The sequence below is a fragment of the Heterodontus francisci genome, chromosome 25, assembly GCF_036365525.1.
Source record: "Heterodontus francisci isolate sHetFra1 chromosome 25, sHetFra1.hap1, whole genome shotgun sequence".
NCBI lineage: Eukaryota > Metazoa > Chordata > Chondrichthyes > Heterodontiformes > Heterodontidae > Heterodontus > Heterodontus francisci.
Window position 1 is genome coordinate 78,565,277 of NC_090395.1, and position 19,672 is coordinate 78,584,948.

The window sequence follows — 19,672 nt, forward strand, 5'->3', positions numbered from 1 at the left end:
TGGGACAATTCCCAAATCTAAGGAATTTTAGGAAATCATAGCTAATGCATCCACTATCTCTGCAGCTATCTTTTTTAGAACCCTAGGATGTAGGCCATCAGGTCCTGGAGATTTGTCAGGTTTTAGTCCCTTATGTTTCTCCAATACTTTTTCTCAGCTGATATGAATTTCCTTAATAATAATTTCCTTAATTTCCTCACTCCTTTTAGCCCCTAGGTTACTGTATCTTTCTGGTATGGAACATATAGAGTCATAGAGTTATACAGCACAGAAACAGGCTCTTCGGCCCATCGTGTCTGTGCCGGCCATCAAGCACCTATCTATTCTAATCCCATTTTCCAGCACTTGGCCCACAGCCTTGTATGCTGTGGCATTTCAAGTGCTCATCTAAATACTTCTTAAATGTTGTGAGGGTTCCTGCCTCTACCACCCCTTCAGGCAGTGTGTTCCAGATTCCAACCACCCTCTGAGTGAAAAGATTTTCCTCAAATCTCCTCTAAACCTCTTGCCCCTTACCTTAAATCTATGGACCCTGGTTATTGACCTCTCCGCTAAGGGAAAAAGTTTCTTCCTATCTATCCTATCAATGCCCCTCATAATTTTGTATACCTCAATCAGGTCCCCCCTCAGCCTTCTCTGCTCTAAGGAAAACAACCCTAGCATTCTCAGTCTCTCTTCATAGCTGAAATGCTCCAGCCCAGGCAACATCCTGGTGAATCTCCTCTGCACCCTCTCCAGTGCAATCACATCCTTCCTATAGTGTGGTGCCCTGAACTGTACACAGTACTCCAGCTGTGGCCTAACTAGCATTTTATACAGCTCCATCACAACCTACCTGCTCTTATATTCTATACCTCGGCTGATAAAGGCAAGTATTCCATATGCCTTCCTAACCACCTTATCTACCTGTGCTGCTGCCTTCAGTGATCTATGGACAAGTACACCAAGGTCCCTCTGACCTTCTGTACTTCCTAGGGTCCTACCATCCATTGTATATTCCCTTGCCTTGTTAGTCCTCTCAAAATGCATCACCTCACGCTTCTCAGGATTAAATTCCATTTGCCACTGCTCTGCCCATCTTACCAGCCCATCCATATCGTCCTGTCATCTAAGGCTTTCCTCCTCACTATCTACGACATCACCAATTTTCGTGTCATCTGCGAACTTACTGATCATACCTCCTATATTCACGTCTAAATCATTAATGTACACTACCAACAGCAAGGGTCCCAGCACCGATCCCTGTGGTACATCACTGGTCACAGGCTTCCACTCGCAAAAACAACCCACGACCATCACCCTCTGCTTCCTGCCACTAAGCCAGTTTTGGATCCAATTTGCCAAATTGCCCTGGATCCCATGGGATCTTACAATCTTGACCAACCTCCCATGTGGGACCTTATCAAAAGCCTTACTGAAGTCCATGTAGACTACATCAACTGCTTTACCCTCATCTACACATCTAGTCACCGCCTCGAAAAATTCAATCAAGATAGTTAGACATGATCTCCCCCTGACAAAGCCATGCTGACTATCCCTGATTAATCCCTGACCCTCCAAGTGGAGATTAATCCTGTCCCTCAGTTTTAGTGGCAGCAGCTTTGACAGTAGCAGAGGTGCGGAGCGAACTTACAGCTGGGAAGTCAATTTCAGTTAGATTTGTTGGGAATTTAGAATAGAGGGAATGGAAGTTAAGGCAGTTGTATGTTCCTCCTGCAGAATGTGGGAGGTAAGGGTCGCCAAGAGTGTCCCTGCTGACTGCATCTGCGGGAAGTGCACCCAACTCCAGCTCCTCGAGAACCGCGTTCGGGAACTGGAGCTGGAGCTGGATGAACTTCGGATCATTCGGGAGGCGGAGGGGGTTATTGAGAGGAGTTATGGGGAGGTAGTCACACCTCAGGTAAAAGAAGTAGGTAGGTGGGTTACCGTCAGGGGAAGGAGAGGGAACCAGCAGGCAGTGCAGGGATCCCCTGTGGCCGTTTCCCTCAACAACAGGTATACCGTTTTGGATACTATTGATGGGGATGACTTACCAGGGGTAAGCAATGGGGTACAGGTATCTGGCACAGAGTCTGTCCCTGTTGCTCAGAAGGGAAGGGGGAAGAGGAGCAGAGCATTAGTCATTGGGGACTCCATAGTTAGGGGAACAGATAGGAGGTTCTGTGGGAACGAGAGAGACTCACGGTTGGTGTGTTGCCTCCCTGGTGCCAGGGTTCGTGATGTCTCGGATCGTGTTTTTGGGATCCTTAAGGGGGAGGGGGAGCAGCCCCAAGTCGTGGTCCACATAGGCACCAACGACATAGGTAGGAAGAGAGATGGGGATTTAAGACAGAAATTCAGGGAGCTAGGGTGGAAGCTTAGAGCGAGAACAAACAGAGTTGTTATCTCTGGGTTGTTGCCCATGCCACGTGATAGCGAAGTGAGGAATAGGGAGAGAGAGGAGTTGAACACATGGCTGCAGGGATGGTGCAGGAGGGAGGGTTTTGGTTTTCTGGATAATTGGGGCTCTTTCTGGGGTAGGTGGGACCTCTACAAACAGGATGGTCTTCACCTGAACCAGAGGAGTACCAATATCCTGGGGGGGAGATTTGCTAGTACTCTTCGGGGTGGTTTAAACTAATTCAGCAGGGGAATGGGAACCTAAATTGTAGTGCCAGTGTACAGGATGTTGAGAGTAGTGAGGTCAGGGATAAGGTTACAAGGACGCAAGAGGGCACTGGCAAGCAAGAACCTGGTTTAAAGTGTGTCTACTTCAACGCCAGGAGCATCCGGAATAAGGTGGGTGAGCTTGCAGCATGGGTTGGTACCTGGGATCCTGATGTTGTGGCCATTTCGGAGACATGGGTAGAGCAGGGGCAGGAATGGATGTTGCAGGTTCCGGGATTTAGATGTTTCAGTAAGAACAGAGAAGATGGTAAAAGAGGGGGGGGTGTGGCATTGTTAATCAAGGAGAGTATTACAGCGACAGAAAGGACGTTTGAGGACTCGTCTACTGAGGTAGTATGGGCCGAGGTTAGAAACAGGAGAGGAGAGGTCACCCTGTTGGGAGTCTTTTATAGACCTCCGAATAGTTCCAGAGATGTAGAGGAAAGGATAGCGAAGATGATTCTCGACAGGGGCGAGAGTAACAGGGTAGTTGTTATGGGGGACTTTAACTTTCCAAATATTGACTGGAAATACTATAGTTCGAGTACTTTAGATGGGTCAGTTTTTGTCCAGTGTGTGCAGGAGGGTTTTCTGACACAGTAGGTAGACAGGCCAACCAGGGGCGATGCCACATTGGATTTGGTACTGGGTAATGAACCCGGCCAGGTGTTAGATTTAGATGTAGGTGAGCACTTTGGTGATAGTGATCACAATTCGGTTAGGTTTACCTTAGCGATGGGCAGGGACAGGTATATACCGCAGGGCAAGAATTATAGCTGGGGGAAAGGAAATTATGATGCGATTAGGCAAGATTTAGGATGCGTAGGATGGGGAAGGAAACTGCAGGGGATGGGAACAATCGAAATGTGGAGCTTATTCAAGGAGCAGCTAATGCGTGACCTTGATAAGTATGTATCTGTGAGGCAGGGAGGAAGTTGTCGAGCGAGGGAGCCGTGGTTTACTAAAGAAGTTGAAGCGCTTGTCAAGAGGAAGAAGAAGGCTTATGTTAGGATGAGACGTGAAGGCTCAGTTAGAGCGCTTGAGAGTTACAAGCTAGCCAGGAAGGATCTAAAGGGAGAGCTAAGAAGAGCAAGGAGAGGACACGAGAAGTCATTGGCGGATAGGATCAGGGAAAACCCTAAGGTTTTCTATAGGTATATCAGGAATAAAAGAATGACGAGAGTTAGATTAGGGCCAATCAAGGATAGTAGTGGGAAGTTGTGTGTGGAATCAGAGGAGATAGGGGAAGCGTTAAATGAATATTTTGCGTCAGTATTTACAGTAGAGAAAGAAAATGTTGTCGAGGAGAATACTGAGATTCAGGCTACTAGGCTAGATGGGATTGAGGTTCACAAGGAGGAGGTGTTAGCAATTTTGGAAAGTGTGAAAATAGATAAGTCCCCTGGGCCAGATGGGATTTATCCTAGGATTCTCTGGGAAGCTAGGGAGGAGATTGTAGAGCCTTTGTCCTTGATCTTTATGTTGTCATTGTCGACAGGAATAGTGCCAGAAGACTGGAGGATAGCAAATGTTGTCCCCTTGTTCAAGAAAGGGAGTAGAGACAGCCTTGGTAATTATAGACCTGTGAGCCTTACTTCGGTTGTGGGTAAAATGTTGCAAAAGGTTATAAGAGACAGGATTTATAATCATCTAGAAAAGAATAAGTTCATTAGCGATAGTCAGCATGGTTTTGTGAAGGGTTCCCCACGGTAGGCTATTGCAGAAAATATGGAAGTATGGGGTTGAAGGTGATTGAGAGCTTTGGATCAGAAATTGGCTAGCTGAAAGAAGACAGAGGGTGGTGGTTGATGGCAAATGTTCATCCTGGAGTTTAGTTACTAGTGGTGTACCGCAAGGATCTGTTTTGGGGCCATTGCTGTTTGTCATTTTTATAAATGACCTGGAAGAGGGTGTAGAAGGGTGGGTTCATAAATTTGCAGATGACACGAAGGTCGGTGGAGTTGTGGATAGTGCCGAAGGATGTTGTAGGGCACAGAGGGACACAGATAGGCTGCAGAGCTGGGCTGAGAGATGGCAAATGGAGTTTAATGCGGAAAAGTGTGAGGTGATTCACTTTGGAAGGAGTAACAGGAATGCAGAGTACTGGGCTAATGGGAAGATTCTTGGTAGTGTAGATGAACAGAGAGATCTTGGTGTCCAGGTACATAAATCCCTGAAGGTTGCTACCCAGGTTAATAGGGCTGTTAAGAAGGCATATGGTGTGTAAGCTTTTATTAGTAGGGGGATCGAGTTTCGGAGCCACGAGGTCATGCTGCAGCTGTACAAAACTCTGGTGAGACCGCACCTGGAGTATTGCGTGCAGTTCTGGTCACCGCATTATAGGAAGGATGTGGAAGCTTTGGAAAGGGTGCAGAGAAGATTTACTAGGATGTTGCCTGGTATGGAGGGAAGGTCTTACGAGGAAAGGCTGAGGGACTTGAGGTTGTTTTCGTTGGAGAGAAGGAGGAGGAGAGGTGACTTAATAGAGACATATAAGATAATCAGAGGGTTAGATAGGGTGGATAGTGAGAGTCATTTTCCTCGGATGTGATGGCAAACATGAGGGGACATAGCTTTAAGTTGAGGGGTGATAGATATAGGACAGATGTCAGAGGTAGTTTCTTTACTCAGAGAGTAGTAGGGGTGTGGAACGCCCTGCCTGCAGCATTAGTCGACTCGCCAACTTTAAGGGCATTTAAGTGGTCATTGGATAGACATATGGATGAAAATGGAATAGTGTCGGTCAGATGGTTTCACAGGTCGGCACAACATCGCGGGCCGAAGGGCCTGTACTGCGCTGTAATGTTCTAATTCTAATTTTAAAAATTCAGAATTTTTTCCAATAGTTTCCCTACCACTAATGTTAGACTCACTGGCCTGTAATTACCTAATTTATCCCTGCTACCCTTCTTGAATAATGGTACCACATTCGCTGTCCTCCAATCCTCTGGTACCTCTCCTGTGGTCAGAGAGGATTTGAAAATTTGTGTCAGAGCCCCTGCTATCTCCTCCCTTGCCTCACATAACAGCCTGGGATACATCTCGTCTGGGCCTGGGGGTTCATCCACTTTTACGCCCGCTAAAACAGCTAATACTTCCTCCCTTTCAATGCTAATATGTTCAAGTATATCACAATCCCCCTCCCTGATCTCGACACCTACATCGTCCTTCTCCATAGTGAACACAGATGAAAAGTAATCATTTAAAACCTCACCCATGTCCTCCAGCTCCACGCACAGATTGCCACTTTGGTCCCGAATGGGCCCTACTCTTTCCCTGGTTATCCTCTTGCCCTTAATATACTTAGAAAACGCCTTAGGATTTTCCTTTATCTTGCCCGCCAGTGTTTTTTCATGTCCCCTCTTCGCTCTCCTAATTACTTTTTTAAGTACCCCCCCCCTACACTTTCTATACTCCTCTAGGGCCTCCGCTGTTTTCAGTGCTCTGAATCTGCCATCAGCCTCCTTTTTTTTCCTGATTCCATCCTCTATATCCCTTGACATCCAGGGTTCCCTGGACTTGTTGGTCCTGCCCTTCACTTTAACGGGAACATGTTGGCTCTGAACTCTCACTATTTCCTCTTTGAATGACTCTCACTGGTCTGATGTAGACTTTCCTGCAAGTAGCTGCTCCCAGTCCACTTTGGCCAGATTCTGTTTTATCAAATTGAAATCGGCCTTCCCCCAATTCAGTATCTTTATTTCTGGTCCATCTTTGTCCTTTTCCATAACTACCTTATGGTTACTATCCCCGAAATGCTCCCCCACTGACAGTTCTCCCACTTTTCCGGCTTCATTCCCCAGGATTAGGTCCAATACTGCCCCTTCTCTTGTAGGACTTTCTACATGCTGGCTCAAAAAGCTCTCCTGTATGCATTTTAAGAATTCCGCCCCCTTTAAGCCTTTTGCACTAAGACTATCCCAATTCATTTTTTTGCTAGTTCCGAAGAAGGGTCACTGACCCAAGACGTTAACTCTGCTTCTCTTTCCACGGATTCTGCCAGACCTGCTGAGTGGTTCCAGCATTTCTTGTTTTTATTTCAGATTTCCAGCATCTGCAGTATTTTGCTTTTATATTACTATCCAAATTCATGTTGGGGAAGTTGAAATCCCCTACTATTATTCCCCTATTATTTTTACACTTCGCTGAGATTTACCTACATATCTGCTCCTCTATCTCTCCCTCACTATTTGGAGGACTGTAGTCAAGTGATTGCCCCCTTTTTGTTTATAAGTTCTAACCAAATGGCCTCATTTGAGGAACCTTCTAAGATATCATCCCTCCTTACTGCAGTAATTGACTCCTTGATCAACAGTGCAATACCACCTCCTCTTTTACACCCCGCCCTGTCACATCTGAAGATTCTATACCCTGGAATATTGAGCCGCCTGTCCTGCCCGTCCCTCAACCATATCTCTGTGATAGCAATAATATCATAATCCCATGTGTTAATCAACACCCTCAATTCATCTGCCTTATTAGTAAGACTCCTTGCATTAAAATAGGTGCAATCCAGCCTTGCATTTTTCACTTGTGCCTTAACAGGTCGATATTTGCTCTGCCTTCCAGACTGACTCAGTTTCTCTTTTATATTTGACTGTGCATCACCCCCTACTGTACCTCCACTCTGTATCCCATCTCCCTGCCAAATTAGTTTAAACCCCCCCACCCCCCACCCCAACAACAGCACTAGCAAACCTCCCTGCAAGGATGTTGGTCCCCGTCCGGTTCAGGTGCAGCCCGTCCAGCTTGTACAGGTCCCACCTTCGCCAGAACAGATCCAGTGATCCAGGAAACTAAAGCCCTCCCTCCTGGACCATCTCCTCAGCCACGCATTCATCTGCTCTATCCTCCTATTTCTAAGCTCACTAGCACGTGGCACCGGGAGTAATCCAGAGATTACAACCTTTGAGGTCCTGCTTTTTAATCTGCTACCTAACTCCCTAAATTCCTGTTGCAGAATCTCATCCCTCTTTCTACCTATGTCGTTGGTACCAATGTGTACCACGACCTCTGACTGTTCACCCTCCCCCTTCAGAATGTCCTGCAACCGCTCCGTGACATCCTTGACCCTAGCACCAGGGAGGCAACATACCATCCTGGAGTCACGTTTGTGGCCACAGAAATGCCTATCTGTACCCCTTACGATAGAATCCCCTATCACTATAGCTCTGCCAGTCCTTTTCCTCCCCTTCTCTGCCTGCAGCTGAGCCACCCGTGGTGCCACCGACTTGGCTCTTGCTGCATTCCCCTGAGATGCTATCACTCCTAACAGTATCCTGCACTACCTACCTAGTTCTTCTACTCTGCCTGGCAGTCACCAATTCCCTTTCTGCCTGAGCAGTCTTTACCTGCGGTGTGACCACCTCCCTGTACGTGCTATCCACGATGATCTCAGCCTCACGGATGCTCCACAGAGTCTCCAGCCATCACTCCAGATCCGAAACCTGGATTTTGAGTAGCTGCAACTGGAGAGACTTCCTGCACATGTGTTCACCTTGGACACTGGAAGTGATCCTGACTTCCCACATTGCACAGGAGGAGCACTCCACACTACCAAGCTGCCCTGCCATGACTTACCCTTAATTTATCCCTTTAAATTATCCAACAAGTAGATTATTTACACTAGGGACCTTGATTCCCGAAAAAAATCACTACCTACTATATTAAAAAAACTGTAGACCTCTCCCTTTACTCTTAGTTACTTACCCAGCTATTTAGAGTTATTCCCTAACAGCAGTTACTCACCAACCAATCACCATGTCGTTTTCCTGTGATGTCACTGCTCACTTTGTTTTCAAACTCCCGCGCATTTGAACTGCTCTCCGCTCCGCTCCCAGAAGGTAAGTGACTGGGCCTCGATCCTCGGACTCAATTTATCAGCTCTGCTCTTGGTGTTTTCCTCACAAGTCCGCTCCTCTCCGCTCCACTCCTGGAAGGTAAATCTCTAGTCACCGTGAGGATGAGGAACGGCCCCGGGAACAGTTTACATCCGCGGTCCGTATGGAATCGTTTGGTGGGCCGGATCCTGGCAGACCGTATGTTGCACAACTTTGGTCTAGAGGGTGGTGGGAAGGGGTAAAGGTCAGAGTTAATAAACTTTGTGGGGGTGGGGGGGGAGGTCAGGATCGTAATGTCAGTTTTTTTGGGGGGGAGAGGGCAACTAATAAACTATTTACTCATTGGGGAATGGGAGAAGGGATTGAAGCTTTTAATAATTTTTTCATTTTAATTTTTCAGGTCCTGTTACTTTAAAAGATTGATTTGAACTGAAGGGCTAGAAGCCCTTTAAAAATTGCGCCAGCGCCTACGCAGTGGCACCGAACGCCATTGCCGGAGACGGAGCGCCCGCCCCCTCCATGTCATTAGGAGCCGGGCCGACCACCCCGGCCATGTAAGTGAGCCGCTGCGCCAAATAGCACACCGGCTCCGCGAAGCACTTCTCACGCGTGCACCGCGCCACTTTTGAAGCTCGCTGCCGAGATTAGTGACAAGCTGGAAAATTTCAGCCTTGTGTCTCTGTGATGCGATTAGATCTAAATCATGTACCTCTATTTGTGCCACTAATTCATCTATCTTATTGCAGATGCTTCGTGCATTTAGATATAGAATCTTTAATTTGTTTTTTTTACTTCTATTCCCTTCAATGACCTTATTTGCTGATGTCCAATTTCTGTTAAACTCTCTGTCCCTTCCTGTCCCATTCTGCTTGTCTTTACCTAAAATGCTGGACTGTTCTGATGCCTTGGCCTTTCTGTTTGGATTTCTAAACATCGCCTCTCCTGAACCCTCCCCCACTCGGTTCATCCACAACCTCTGGTCTTATCTGCTGGCTCAATCTTGAGTTTGTACGCACTGTCCCTTCCTGTCACACTCAAATTATCATTATCCTCATTGCTATCATGCTTTTTTGCCTACTCTTCTCTCTTTAAATTATCACATCTTCCCTCACTTGATCCCTTGCCCCCACTATTTAGTTTAAAGCTCTCTCCACTGCCCTAGCTTTACAACTTGCCACAACACTGGACCCAGCACGGTTCAGGTTTATACCGTCCCAATAGTACAGCTTCCACTTTCCCCAGTATTGGTGTCAATGTCCAGGAATCAAAACCCATTTCTCCCACACCAATCTTTGAGCCACACATTTACTTTGATTTTTTTTTCCTCAGGATGAGGTCGGTCCGCTCTGGTGGCCAAGACTGGTTAGCTCTTTACACTGCTCGCTGGTCCCACTCTCTCTCTCTCTCCTTCCCGCCGCCACACTTTTACACCGCTCACTGGGTTTTTTTTTATTCATTCAGGGATGTGGGCATCGCTGGCAAGGCCAGCATTTATTACCCATCCCTAATTGCCCTTGAGAAGGTGGTGGTGAGCTGCCTTCTTGAACTGCTGCAGTCCATTTGGGGTAGGTACACCCACAGTGCTGTTAGGAAGGGAGTTCCAGGATTTTGACCCAGCAACAGTGAAGGAACGGCGATATAGTTCCAAGTCAGGATGGTGTGTGACTTGGAGGGGAACTTGCAGGTGGTGGTGTTCCCTTGCATTTGCTGCCCTTATCCTTCTAGTTGGTAGAGGTCGTGGGTTTGGAAGGTGCTGTCTCAGGAGCCTTGGTGCGTTGTTGCAGTGCATCTTGTAGATGGTACACACTGCTGCCACTGTGCGTTGGTGGTGGAGGGAATGAATGTTTGTAGATGGGGTGCCAATCAAATGGGCTGCTTTGTCCTGGATGGTGTCGAGCTTCTTGAGTGTTGTTGGAGCTGCACCCATCCAGGCAAGTGGAGAGTATTCCATCACACTCCTGACTTGTGCCTTGTAGATGGTGGACAGGCTTTGGGGAGTCAGGAGGTGAGTTACTCGCCTCAGGATTCCCAGCCTCTGACCTGCTGTTGTAGCCAATTTATTTATATGGCTACTCCAGTTCAGTTTCTGGTCAATGGTAGCCCCTAGGATGTTGATAGTGGGGGATTCAGTGATGGAAATGCCGTTGAATGTCAAGGGGAGATGGTTAGATTCTCTCTTGTTGGAGATGGTCATTGCCTGGCACTTGTGTGGCGCGAATGTTACTTGCCACTTATCAGCCCAAGCCTGGATATTGTCCAGGTCTTGCTGCATTTCTACACGGACTGCTTCAGTATCTGAGGAGTCACGAATGGTGCTGAACATTGTGCAATCATCAGCGAACATCCCCACTTCTGACCTTATGATTGAAGGAAGGTTATTGATGAAGCAGCTGAAGATGGTTGGGCCCAGGACACTACCCTAAGGAACTCCTGCAGTGATCTCCTGGAGCTCAGATGATTGACCTCCAACAACCACAACCATCTTCCTTTGTGCTAGGTATGAGTCCAGCCAGCGGAGGGTTTTCCCCCTGATTCCCATTGGCCTCAGTTTTTCTCGGGCTCTTTGATGCCATACTTGGTCAAATGCTGCCTTGATGTCAAGGGCAGTCACTCTCACCTCACCTCTTGAGTTCAGCTCTTTTGTCCATGTTTGAACCAAGGCTGTAATGAGGTCAGGAGCTGAGTGGCCCTGGCGAAACCCAAACTGAGCGTCACTGAGCAGGTTATTGCTAAGCAAGTGCCGCTTGATGGCACTGTTGATGACACCTTCCATCACTTTACTGCTCTCTCTCTCTCTCTCTCTCTCTCCTTCCCACCACTGCTCTTTTACACTGCTCGCTGGTCCCACTCTCTCTCTCTCTCCTTCCCACCACTGCTCTTTTACACTGCTCGCTGGTCCCACTCGCTCTCTCTCTCTCCTTCCCACCACTGCTCTTTTACACTGCTCGCTGGTCCTGCTTGCTCTCTCTCTCAATTAAATTAAATTGATTTTTCTTAATTAGTTCATAGTTCCCCTCCTCCCTGAACTCCCTCACTTACCAAACTCCCTTCTTCACTCTCAGTGCAGACAAGTAGCACTTAGAGACCCCTGGATCTATACTCTGAAAACAATGAAGAATCAGCTTTGCTAGGACTCAGAAACCAGTTTAAGCTAGCTACCTCATTAACTAACTACAGCTACTCTGAGAGCTTGTGTATCCCTGTTTAAAACTGTAAGAAACTTAACTTACCTCTTAACTTAAACAGTAATTTTAGTTAATTGCTAAATTTAAACAAAAACTAGACCAGAGAGATTTATCTTTAAAATGCCGTCACTTACTAAACTTCCTTCTTCATACTCTGTGCACTCAAGCAGCACTCAGAAGTACCTCAGACATCAGAAAGTTCTTAATTGAATGACCATGGGTGGAGTGCCTCCCTTGGATGGACATATGAAGACTAAACCATTTGTGGAATTCACACCTCCTATTGACCCAAAACTCAATATCTATGGACTCCTAGACTTACTGTCTCCAAGCTCAATACTTACCAATGAGAGCTGTAAGAAAACAGTTAAATCATAAGTAGGTGTGAATGGCTACCATCCATCTTCCATTGTGTAGCAATAGCGTCGAACTTCAAACCATTCTGATTGGTCAATAGAAACATTGATCAGGTGGTCACATGACCGGAACTAAACTGATGAAAGTTCACTGACCTGAAACGTTAACTCTGTTTCTCTCTCCACAGAAGCTGCCAGACCTGCTGAGTATTTCCAGCACTTTCTGTTTTTATCACAGATAACAGATTTTATTACTTCAAGCACCAGTGAGAAACTGCTCAGTCTGCAAACTACCAGCTGCAGAGACAGCAAAGGCAGAACACAATCATGCCTTAAAAGTGGAGACTGCAACACCCTAAGGTCTCCAATCTTGTTCCTTTTGAAGTCCAGCAGTACTGAAAACTGACCTCCTAGTGATGAAACTACAAGCAACAACGACTGTGGCCTAAAGATCTGCGGGTCGATTATAGGCCTGTTCAATCACATGAATACCCATGGTAGAAACTAGTGACCTTGAGTAGACATCATCCTCAAATCGAAGGATAGCTAATGATGACCCAGGCCATGAGGCCTCTGTTGAGAAGAAGGGGCAGCTCAGAGGGAGGGAGGTCCGAACACTAGCAGGGGCACATCAGGGCCACAAGAGGGCCAGCCTTGGGGTGGGGACTCTGGAGAAGGGTGCAGAGGGGCAAGCCAACAAGCACCCGGACGCAAAAGAGGCTATCCCTGAGAGGCTATCCCTGAGTGTCCCACCCGAGGCTGTACTTTCTCCAAATGTCCAAGCGGCAGTGTCAACGAAGACTGCGGCTCCCCAGGGAGAGCGTCACTGATCTCAGTGCCATGCTGTAAGCTGAACTGGGACCTGTGGGGGTCGGTGGAGACTCAATACCAGTGGCATTGAAGATTACTGTAGGTCTCAATGTCTAAGCCTCAAGCTTTTTCCAGGGATCCACTGGGGATATGTGTGAGATATTCCAGTCTGCAGCCCATCAGTGCATCAAGGAGGTGACTAATGACATGCTCCAGAGGACTGGCAACGGTCGGCACTACAGCATCGATCTGGAAAGTCAGGCGGAGAGGTCCATCTGTTTTGGGGACGTAACTGGATTCCCCCAGGTGCAAGGTGGCATCAACTGCACACTTGTGGCCACCAAGGCTCCCACAGACCAGCCAGCGGTCTGCATCAACAGGAAGGGCTTCCATTCCATAATGTCCAACTGTTCTACAACCAACAAATGCGTATCCTTCAGGTGTGTGCACGGTTTCCGGGAAGCAGCCATGACACCTACATAGTTTGGCAGTCCCAGGTGCCTCAGCTTTTCTGGCCCTTCCGCACGCCCTCAGGGATTGATACTTAGAGACAACGGCTACCCCCTAAAGTCATGGCTGCATGGCTGCTCATGCCTGTGTGGAACCCATGCACCAATGCAGAGGAGAGGTACAACACCTGCCACAGGTCAACTCAAGCAACCATTGAGCAGGCCACAGGACTTCTGAAGATGCAATTCAGGTGACTTGATCAATCCAGTGAAGCCGTTCAGTACGGTCTGGAGAGGGTCTCTCATAGCGTGGTGTCTGTTTTGCACTGCACAACCTAGTGCTGCTGAGGAGAGAGGTGTTGAACAATGAGGACATTGCTGACCGCCATGCCTCTCCAATGGTGAGGATGTGGAGGAGCTAGCTGACCATGCGATGCAACATGAGGGACTCCTTGGACCAGAGTGCAATGAGGTACACACATGGGAGGCTCGGAACACCCTAATACAGAGCCGTTTCCTGTGACACTTATGCCCTTGCAGAAAGATTCCAATAAAGCCTTATCTTTAATCAGTCCTGCTGTTGCCCCCTTCGTTTTGCATTTCATCACTCTGTGCCTTGGTGTACAGTGCACAGTAGCAAGGCTGAGGAGCTTTCTGTTATGCGTTCATGGGATGTGGCTAGGCCAGCATTTATTGTTCATCCTTAATTGCCCTTGAACTGAATGGCTTGCTAGGCCATTTCCGAGGGTAGTTAAGAGTCAACCACATTGCTGTGGGTCTGGAGTCACATGTAGGCCAGACCAGGTAAGGACAGCAGATTTCCTTCCCTAAAGGACATTAGTGAACCAGATGGGTTTTTACAAAAATCAATAATGGTTTCATGGTCACCATTAGACTATCTTTTTAATTCCAGATTCATTAATTGAATTCATATTTCACCATCTGCCATGGTGGGATTCGAACTGACCCACCTTAGTCCTTTGCTCCAAGATCATTGAGGGAGCAGGGTGTAGATGAAATCTCACAGGGCAGCAAGAATTAGAATGAGAAGCAGCAACAGTGAATGAAAAATTTATTGAGCCACACAACAGAAACGAGCCTTAACATCTACATACTGTAATCACCTACAAACCCCAAGTGCAGCTAGGCGCTCTTCTTAACTCTCTTACGAGTGCTCCTACGAGATGCTACCCCTGTGCTTGCAGCTGAGGTGGAGGCCGGCTACTGATCGTGCTGCCCCGTGACTTGAGGTGACATTGGCCCTGGCAGCACTCAGGGCCTGGATGGATTCCTCCATCATCCATGCATGGGTGCACATAGCCTCCAGGATCTCCGCCAGATGCTCCCTTACGCCTTGTGGCAGCCGCAGAAGTTGACATGTTGCTGCTGACTCCAAAGGCACATCATCAGCCTGAGGCTCAGCATGAGCCTAACCTCCCACAGTCCTTCGACTGTCAGTGGCCACAGCTGTCACACCCTCCGTCAGCTGCTCGGACGCATCTGTGATGCGTTCACCAACTTGTGACCCTGAATCTAATTGTGAGCACATACTGACTGACGCAAGAGTATCTGTGTTGGTGGAGGATGCGGGGGAATGATGTGATGCAGCACCCTCTGTGGATCCCTCCTCCTCAGAGGAGGCCGGCTGCCCCTGGTCTCTGTTCTTTTTGTGCTCGGCTTGACCCTGACCTGTATGAGATAATGTAAACATTTAAGTGTTAAGGGCCTCCCATTTCTTCATCCCAGCCATGCTTGCTGTGAAGCTCCATATGTCTTGTGGTGGTCCCATGAGCACTAGCCTTGTGTGTGCCGTGCATCCTTCTGCACCTGCACTTGTTCTCTCACCCTCTTGGGTTGATGCCCCTGTCTCGCCATCAGCAATTGCACAGTCACCCTGGTGCCCTGCCAACTCCAAGGCCTCCTCTTCCTTGGGAGTCAGGATGTGCAGGTACAGCATCCCTTCACCAGTCTTAGCCTTCTCTTTGTTGTTGTGCACAGCCTTCTCCAGCAAGCACAAGAAGGAATACTGTCTGTTTCCCCATGGAGACAAGCACAACACCTAGGCTTGTGGGGACCATGATTGGGGCACACAAATATTACCTTATTACCTGCATACAGCCACTCTTGGGGGACCTTGTGGGGGGTTAGCAAAGACAGATGGGCGTCTCTCACCGAGAAGCAGCTATGCCTCTGACAGAATATGCTGCTGCCTGATGCCTTTGCCACCAACTAGGTGGTCACTTCCTCAGCACCATGCCAACCCTTTCATGTTACCACAGAAAAAAGAGGTGTGGAGTAGTCACCTTGGCAGACCACATATGGTCATTGACGCACTTGCGGCACTGTATTCAGGTTTGGGAGATAGTGGGTTGATCCCATGGCTGCTGACCGCCTCTGCGATTTCCGTCCCGGCTTGTTTGGTTGGGAGAGCCCTCTCCTCCTTCCATCTCTGCGGAAGAGGACCTCCTGCCTTGCCTTGCAGCCTGGAGGAGAACCTGCAGGGAGGCAGCGCTGAAACATGGGGCCATCCGGGGTCTTCCTTCTGCTTGATTGGTTGGAGGCAGCAGTCATGAAGCAGGAGGAGGATGGTTGAGGTGAGTCAAGGGAAGGAAACTTTTGTTCAGGCAGCAGTGAATGCAGGGCTGGCAGCCCTTTCAACATGATACTAGCAACTTCCCCAGCATCAGCTGACATGACCTGCCTTCCCGCCTCAGGCCCTGAATTGGACAGCCCCACACTTCGATTTACTGTTAGATCGCTTGCAGTCAGCACTGAACAACCAACCGGAAACTGCATCTGCTTCCAGTGCCACTGCCGTGACCTTCGCCCTTACCACAAAATTCATCCCATGGTGCATTATTATATAATATACTATCGATCTTCATTGCACAGAGAGTGATATTTAGTAAAATAGCCAAAAGCTAATGCAATTATATCATAAGAATATAAGAACTAGGAGTAGAAGTAGGCCTCTCAAGCCTTTTCTGCTAATCAATGAGATCTTCTACCTCAATTCCACTTTCCCTCCCTCTCCCCATATTCCTTGATTCCCTTAGTGTCCAAAAATCTGTCAATCTCACTCTTGAATATAGTCAGTGATTGAGTATCCACAGCCCTCTGGGGCAGAGAATTCCAAAGATTCACAACACTCTGAGTGAAGAAATTCTTCCTCATTTCAGTCTTAAATGGCTGGTTCCTTATCCTGAGATTATGCCTCTCAGTTCTAGACTCAACAGTGCCCTACTTGGTGTAGCAAGACTTCTTTACTCTTATACTCCAGCCCCCTTGTAATTATGGCTAATATACCTTCCGAATTGCTTGCTGTATCTGCATGTTAACTTTCTGTGATTTTTTTAATATGAGGAAACCCAAATCCATCTGAATATCAATATTTACTGGTCTCTCACCATTTAAAAAAGAAAATCAGATTTTCTAGTCTTCCTACCAAAGTGATTAACCTCACACTTCCCCGTATTACATTCTATCTGGCACCTTCTTGCCCTCTCACTTAACTTATCTATATCACACTGTGGACTGTTTGGCCAGAAACTTCTCAGGCCAATAGAGGCAGTTTTAGAGGCAAGAGGGACCAGGAGATTCTGACAGAGAAGTGTTGACTTGGCTTCCTGAGATATTCCTGTCTCCACGCGCTTTTACTGGAGGTCAGCTCCCAGTGACAGTGGCTACCTGCCCGATAGCAGTGAGAAGCCAATTAAGGTATTTAAATGTACAATTAGCCCCAATTTTACCAGTTAAATGAAATCTTTCAGATGTGAAGCGGGTCCCATGCAGCATCAGGAGCTCATCAGGTCAGAGGAGGTGAAATCACAGCGGGAATGAACGTTGCCTGAAAATAACAGGAATTCACTTTAACAAAGGAGAAAAATTGCAAATCTCAGGACAGGGCTAAATAAACTGACAAATTAATCAGAGCCAAATAAGAAAGAAGAATAACAAATATAAATCCTGTAGGGAAAAAGATGAAGGAGTTCACTGGGATGAATACAGAACATAAAGAAAGATGAAAAGAGGATGAATAGAGGGTTAAAGGAAAACCTGTAAAAATATATCTGGAGATACAACATTAAGTTAGTAAGTTAGTAATTCAATAGTTCAACAGTAAGAAAGTAGGTTGAAGAGATGTAAACAAAGTAGAATCTGAGGATTGAGCCCGAGATAATTAGTATAATAAATCATTCCTTTCCAAGTTAAAACTCGGAGAAAATAATGAACAGCATGCGCTCTCTCAGTAGCAATACTCCGAGGAGAGGTAACTTCAAAATAAATCAGCTAAAAAACTGAAACAGATTAAAAAGGGTCCAAAGCAAATGAATCTCCATGAATACAAGGTTACTTCTCCAAGAGTACTGAGAGAGCCAAGGCAGTAGATGTGTGAAGTGTTGATGGGCATTCTTCAGGGAATCAATCATTATTGAGGAAGTGGGTTCATGGTACAGGCTACTAACATCCCTTTAAATATAAAAAATGCTGGAAATACTCAGCAGGTCTGGCAGCATCTGTGGTGAGAGAAACAGAGTTAACGTTTCAGGTCAGTGACCTTTCATTAGAAATGGCAACGGCTAGAAATGTAATAGCTTTTAAGCAAATAAAGCGGGGTTGGGGGAAAAGAGAACAAAAGGGAAGGTGTTGGTAGGACTTTCTAGGATTACAGGTATCTTTGAGAAATACAACATTCCTCGGATTACTGCTCTCGCCGCATCCTGAATCCACACTCAGTGCCCGCTTCTACCTCCTTTCTAAAATTCACAAACAGGACTGTCCTGGCAGACCCATCGTTTCAGCCTGTTCCTGCACCACTGAATTTATTTCTTCCTATCTTGACTCTATCTTTTCTACCTGGTCCACTCTCATCCCACCTACAGCCATGACTCTTCTGACGCCCAATGTCATTTTGACAATTTCCAGTTTCGAAACATAGAAAATAGGAGCAGGAGTAGGCCATTCGGCCCTTCGAGCCTGCTCCGCCATTCATTATGATCATTGCTGATCATCCAACTCAGTAACCTGTTCCCACTTTCTCCCCATACCCTTTGATCCCTTTAGACCCAAGAGCTATATCTAACTCCTTCTTTAAAAGATACAATGTTTTGACCACAACTGCTTTCTGTGGTAGTGAATTCCACAGGTTCGCCACTCTCTGGGTGAAGAAATTTCTCCTCATCTCAGTCCTGAAAGATTTACCCCATATCCTTAGACTATGACCCCTGGTTTTCGACTCCCTCACTATCGGAAACATCCTTCCTGCATCTACCCTGTCAAGTCCTGTTAGAATTTTATAGGTTTCTATGAGATCCCCCTCACTCTTCTGAACTCCAGCGAATATAATCCTAACTGACTCAATCTCACCCCATATGTCAGTCCCGCCATCCCAGGAATCAGTCTGGTGAACCTTTGCTGCACTCCCTCTATAGCAAGAACATCCTTCCTCAGATAAAGAGACCAAAACTGCACACGATATTCCAGGTGTGGCCTCACCAAGGCCCTGTATAATTGCAGCAAGACATCCCTGCTCCTGTACTCGAATCCTCTCGCTATGAAGGCCAACATACCATTTGCCTTTTTTACCGCCTGTTGCACCTGCACGCATACCTTCAGCGACTTGTGTACGAGAACACCCAGGTCTCGCTGCAGATTCACCTCTCTCAGTTTATAGCTGTTCAGATAATAATCTGCCTCCTGTTTTTGCTACCAAAGTGAATAACCTCACACTTATCCACATTATACTGCATCTGCCATGCATTAGCCCACTCACTCAACTTGTCTAAATCACCCTGAAGCCTCTCTGCATCCTCCTCACAACTCACCCTCCCACCCAGTTTTGTGTCATCTGCAAATTTGGAGATATTACATTTAGTTCCCTCATCTAAATCATTAATATATATTGTGAATAGCTGGGGTCCTAGCACCGATCCCTGCGGTACCCCACTAGTCACTGCCTGCCATTCGGAAAAAGACCCATTTATCCCTACACTTTGTTTCCTGTCTGCCAATCAGCGGAGCGGAGAGCAGTCAGACCTGTGTGAAAACAACCAGAACCGGGAGCGGATAAATCCAGCGCGAGGGTTGGGGCCTTCACCTACCTTCAGGAGCGGAGAGCAGTCAGACCTCTTCAAGCGCGCCGGAGTTTTGAAAAAAAGAAAAAAAAGCCAACAGTGACATCACAGGAAAGCTGCAAGGTGATTGGTTCATGAGTCACTGCTGTTAGGGAATAGCTCTAAATAGCTGGGTAAGTATCTAAGGTAAAAAAGATTTAAAGGTTTACAGTTTTTTTTTCATATATAGTAGGTTTTTTTTTTAGGGAGTTCTGTACTAATGAGGACCAGGGAAGAAGGGCCCTAGAGTAATTGATATTATTTGATATTAAG